Raw genomic sequence first — 6,446 nt, forward strand, 5'->3', positions numbered from 1 at the left:
TGGAATGTGCGGGGTTGTTTGTTACAACAGCTAGCCTGTCCTGATTAGTACACTTAGTACAGAATGAAGAGGGCCTTACATTTACGGAGGAAAGAAAAAGTTGAGAGTGACAGCTTCTCATTGGCTGAGTACATTGGCTGGGCTGGGCAAAGAGAGCTGCCTTCCTGCTGGGCTATGTAAAGTAAACTTCCTCCCTTTTTTTTTTAATGTTTTTATTTTTGAGAGAGAGAGATAGAGCAAGTGGGAGAGAGGCAGAAAGAGAGAGGGAGACACAGAATCTCAAGCAGGCTCCAGGCTCTGAGCTGTCAGCACAGAGCCTGATGTGGGGCTCGAACCCACGAACTGTGAGATCATGACTTGAGCCGAAGTTGGACACCCAACTGAACTGAGCCACCTAGGCACCCCCTGCCCCGGCTCCATTTTTAATGATGTTTCCTTTATTTATTTTCACACTACGTTATTATTAAAAGACAGAGCAACCAGAATATCTCTTCAGTTACTCCTGTGATACGATTCGTAATAAGAGATACATATTTCGGTCTTCGATCATGGCTCGTGGCTCACAGCTCCCATGCCCTTGTAATTTTCTAAGTGATTAGAGCAATAGGGGCAACTTTTGTTATAATATTTGGGGTTTCTTTGTGGCTCCAGAAATACCTCCATTATTCCTTATGCCACTGCCCTGCCTGAGGGTGTGTCCTATCTCTACAGGTGAGTGGAAGTCGCAACAGAGGCTGGAGAAGAAAACAGAACAGGCCCACTCAGAGAGGCAGGTGGAAAACCGGGCAGACCCAGGATCAGGAGGGTGGTAAGGAGAGCTCCTTCCCTCTTTTTTTTTCTTCTTTCATTCCTTCCATACATAGTTGCTGAGACTTCTACGGGCTGTGTGTGAAGTACACAAGATGTTTCGTTCCTGTGGCTGTGGGGAGAAGGCAGGCCTGGCTGTACATGCCTAGGTTAAAATCCCAAAGAGTATTTTTGTTTGCTTATGTTTAAGGTAAGGAGAATATTTAAATAAAAATAAATAAATAAATAAATAAATAGATTTTATACAAAATCTATACCTATATATCTATATCTATATATCTATATCTATATCTATATTGTGTGTATATAGTATATACATACATACATACATACACATACAGGTTAGAGCTTACTACTCAACCTTGCATGTTCTTTCTGAACTGGGCCCCAATTTGACTTCTAAACTGGGCTACACATACGATCACCTTTTAAAAAGTACATTTGCCTCTGATATGGACGAATCTCTATGCTGTGATAGAATAATGGCCTCCTCAAAGATGCCCACATCCTAATCCCTGGAACCTGTGAATTTGCTAGGTTACATGCTGTCTTAGTTTGGGCTGCTATAACAAAGCACCATAAGCTAGGTGGCTTAAACAACAGAAATTTTTTCTTATAGTTCTGGAGGATGGGATGTCTAAGCATGATCAAGGTGCTGGCAGATTTGATGTCTGGTGAGAACATGCCTGCTGTTTTATAAATGACCATCATCTTGTGTCCTCACATGGCAGAAAGTGAGCAAAGGAGCTCTCTGAGGTCCTTTTTTAAAAAAGTTTATTTATTTATTTTGAGAGAGAGAGAGGGAGGGGCAGAAAGAGAGGGAGAGAGAGAATCCCATGCAGGCTCCGCATGGTCAGCGTGGAGCCCGATGTGGGGTTCAGTCTCATGAACCATGAAATCATGAGTTGGACACTTAACTGACTGAGCCACCCAGGTGCCCCTGAGTTCTCTTTTATAGGGGCACAAATATCATTCATGAGGGGTCTACTCTTAGGACCTAATCACCTCCCAAAGGCCCTACCTCCCAACACCATCAGGAGAGTGGGGAGGTGGAGGACTTTAGCATAAGAATTTTGTAGGGACACATGCCAAAGGGGAATTAAAGTAGCAGGTGGAATTACAGATTGCTAATCAACTGGCTTTAAAATAGGGAGATTATCCTGGATTATCTGGGTGGGCTCAATGTAACACAGGGATACAACAGAAGAGAAAATCAGCAGAAGAGAAAATCAGAGAGACAGCAGCAAGGGAAGGACTCAACCTGATACTGCTGGGTTTTGAAGATGGAGGAAAGAGCCATGAACCAAGGAAAGTGGGCAGCTTCTAGAAGCTGGAAAAAGAAAGGAAACAGATTCTCCTTCAGAGCCTGTAGGAAGGAATGTACTTTAATAGGCTAGTGAGATCCATGTGAGACTTCTGATTCTACAAGACAATACACTTGTGGGACTTTCACAACCCACTTATCTCGATAGACAAATCATCCAAACAGAAACAGTGGCTTTGAATGACACATTGGACCAGATGGATTTAATGGATATATTCAGAACATTCCATCCTAAAACAGCAAAATATACATTCTTTTCAAATCCACATGAAACATTCTCCAGAATAGGTAACATATGAGGCCACAAAACAAGTCTCAACAAATTCAAGATCAAAGTAATTCCATGAATTTTTCCTGACCACAATGCTATGAAACCAGAAATCAACTGCAAGAAAAAAATCTGGAAAGAGCATAAATATATAGAGGTTAAATAATTGCTGCTAAACAATGAATGGGTCAAACAAACAAACAAAAAAAAAGGGGGGGGGATTTTAAAAAATACATGGAGACAAATGAAAATGAAAACATAATGGTCCAAAAATCTTTGGGATGCAACAAAAGCTATTCTAGGAGGGAAGTTTATAGCAATACAGGTCTGCCTCAAGAAGCAAGAAAAATACCAACCTAACATTACACTTAAAGGAGCTATAAAAAGAAGAAGAAGAAAAAAAAAAACAGTAGAAGGAAGGAAATTATAATAAAGATTATAGCAGAAATAAAGTAATTACAAATAAAAAAAAAAAAAAACCACCAGAACAGATCAATGAAACTAGGAGCTGGTTCTTTGAAAAGATCAACAAAATTGTAAACCTGTAGCCAGACTCATCAAAAAAAAAAAAAAAAAAAGAAAAGAAAAACAAATACAAAAAGAGAAGCAAGAGAGAGGACTCAAATAAACAAAATCAGAAATGAAAGAGGAGAAATAACAACTGAGACCATATAAATACAAAGGATTATAAGAGAATATTATGAAAAATTATATGCCAGAAAATTGGACCACCTGGAAGAAATGGATAAATTTCTAGAAACATATAACCTACCAAAATTGAATGAGGAAGAAACAGAAAATTTGAACAGACCAATTACCTGCAATGAAATTGAATCGCTAATCAAAAAATTCTCAACAAGTAAAAGTCCAAGACCAGATGGCTTCCCAGATGAATTCTACCAAACATTTAAAGAGTTAATACCTATTCTTCTCAAAGTATTCCAAAAAATGGAAAAGGAAAGCTTCCAAAGTTATTCTGGGATGCCTACACTACCCTCATACCAAAACCAGATAAACACACTACAAAAAAGGAAAAGAAAACAGTAGGCCAATATTTCTGATGGACATAGATGCAAAAATCCTCAACAAAACGTTAGCAAACCAAATTGAACAATACATTAAAAAAAATCATTCACCATGATTAAGTGGGATTTATTCCCAGAGTGCAAGGGTAGTTCAATATTTGCAAATCAACCAATGTGATACATCACAACAAGAGAAAGGATAGACACCATATGATAATTTAAATATATGCAGAAAAAGCATTTGACAAAGTATAACATCCATTTATGATAAAAGCCTTCAGCAAAGCAGGTCTAAAGGGAACATACCTTGGGGCACCTGGGTGGCTCAATTGGTTGAGCGGCTGACTTCAGCTCAGGTCATGATCTCGCGGTCCATGAGTTCGAGCCCCACGTCGGGCTCTGTGCTGACAGCTCAGAGCCTGGAGCCTGTTTCAGATTCTGTGTCTCCCTCTCTCTCACCCTCCCCCGTTCATGCTCTGTCTCTCTCTGTCTCAAAAATAAATAAACGTTAAAAAAAAAATTAAAGGGAACACCTCAACATAATAAAGGCCACATATGAAAAACCCACAGAGGACATCATACTCAATGGTGAAAACCTGAGAGCTATCCCCCTAAGATCAGGAATAAGACAGGGATGTCCACTCTCACCACTTTCATTCAACATAGTACTGGAAGTCCTAGCCACAGCAATCAGACAAGAAAAAGAAATAAAAAGCATCCAAATGGGCAAGGAAGAAGCAAAACTTCACTGTTTGCAGATGATATGATACTATATGTAGAAAACTTGACTCCAAGAAAAAAAAAAACAACAACTATTAGAACTGATAAATGAATTCAGTAAGGTCACAGGATACAAAATCAGTGTACAGAATTCCATTGCATTTCTATACACTAATAAGCAATAGAAAGGGAAATTAAGAAAGAAATCCCATTTACAATTGCACTGAAAATAATCACACACATAGAAATAAACTTAACCAAGAAGGTTAAAGACCTGTACTCTGAAAATTATAAAACACTGATGAAAGAAATTGAAGATAACACACACAAAAAAATGGAAAGATAGGGGCACCTGGGTGACTCAGTTAGGTAAGCGTCCGACTTTGGCTCAGGTCATGATCTTGCTGTTCATGGGTTCAGACCAGGCGTTGTCAGCTGTGCTGACAGCTCAGAGCCAGGAGCCTGCTTCAAATTCTGTCTCCTTCTCTCTCTGCCCCTCCCCTGCTCTCTCTCTCTCTCTCAAAAATAAATAAACATTAAAAAAATGGAAAGATATTCCATACTCATGTATTGGAAGAACAAATATTGTTAAAATGTACATCTACCTAAAGAAATGTACAGATTTAGGGGTGCCTGGATGGCTCACTCCTTTAAGTGTCTGACTTTGGCTCAGATCATGATCTCACAGTTCACAAATTTGAGCCCTGTGTTGGTCTCTGTGCTGACAGCTCAGAGCCTGGAGCCTGCCTTGGGTTCTGTGTCTCCCTCTCTCTCTGCCCTTCCCCAGCTCACACTCTCTCTCTCTCTCAAATATAAATAAACATTAAAATTTTTTTTAAAGAAATCTACAGATTTAATGTAATTCCTATCAAAATACCGACAGCGTTTTTCACAGAACTAGAATAATCGTACAATTTGTATGGTACCACAAGAGACTCCAAATAGCCAAACAATCTTGAAAAAGAAATGAAGCTGGAGGTATCACAATTCCAAATTTCAAGTTATACTACAAAGCTGCAGTAATGAAAACAGTATGGTATTGGCACAGAAATGGACACATAGATCAATGGAACAAGATAGAAAGTCCAGAAACAAACCCACAATTATATGGTCAATTAATCTTCAACAAAAGAGTCAAGAATATGCAGTAGGAAAAAGACAATCTCTTCAACAAATAGTGTTGGAAAAACTAGACAGCTACACGAAAAAGAATGAAATTGGACCACTTTCTTACACCAAAAATAAACTCAGAATTGGGGCACCTGGGTGGCTCAGTCAGTTAAGTCTCTGACTTTGGCTCAGGTCATGATCTCACAGTTTGTGAGTTCCAGCCCTTCTTTAGGCTCTGTGCTGACAGCTCAGAACCTGGAGCCTGCTTCAGATTCTGTGTCTTCCTCTCTCTCTGCCCCTCCCCTGCTCATACTCTGTCTCTCTCTGTCTCTCAAAATAATAAATAAACATTTAAAAAATCAAACAAAAGTAAACTCAAACTGGATTGAGACCTGAAACTATAAAAATCCTTGAAGAGAGGCATGCCTGGATGGCTCAGTTGGTTAAGCATCCAACTCTTGATTTAGGCTTGGGTCATGATCTCACGATTCATGGGTTGGAGCCCCATGTCAGGTTCTGTGCTGACAGGGTGGAGCCTGCTTGGGATTCTCTCCCTCTCTGCCCCCCAGCCCCTGCTGTGTCTCTCACACAACAAATCAATAAACTTTAAACAATTTTCCAAAAAAAAAAAAAATCCTTGAAGAGAGCACAGGCTGTGATCTCTCTGACATAAGCTACAGCAACATTTTTCTAGGTATGTCTCCTTAGGCAAAGGAAATAAAAGCAAAAATAAACTATTGGGACTACATCAAAATAAGAAGCTTCTGCACAACAAAGGAAACAACAAAACTAAAAGACAACCTACTGAATGGGAGAAAATATTTGCAAATGACATATCTGATAAAGGGTTAGTATCCAAAATGCATAAAGAACTTTGACAGCTTAACACCAAATAACCAAGTAATCCAATTTTAAAATAGGCAGGAGACGTGAGCAGACATTTCTCCAAAGAAGACATACAGATGTCCAACATCACTCATCATCAGGGAAATGTAAGTCAAAACTACAATGAGATGTCACCTCACACTTGTCAGAATGGCTAAAATCAACAACACAAGAAACAACAGGTGTTGGCAAGGATGTGGAGAAAAAGGAACCCTTGCACATTGTTGGTGGGAATAGAAACTGGTGCAGCCATTCTGGAAAATAATACAGATGTTCCTCAAAAAATGAAAAATAGAACTACCCTACG

The sequence above is a fragment of the Acinonyx jubatus genome, chromosome E3, assembly GCF_027475565.1.
Source record: "Acinonyx jubatus isolate Ajub_Pintada_27869175 chromosome E3, VMU_Ajub_asm_v1.0, whole genome shotgun sequence".
NCBI classification, from domain to species: Eukaryota; Metazoa; Chordata; class Mammalia; order Carnivora; family Felidae; genus Acinonyx; species Acinonyx jubatus.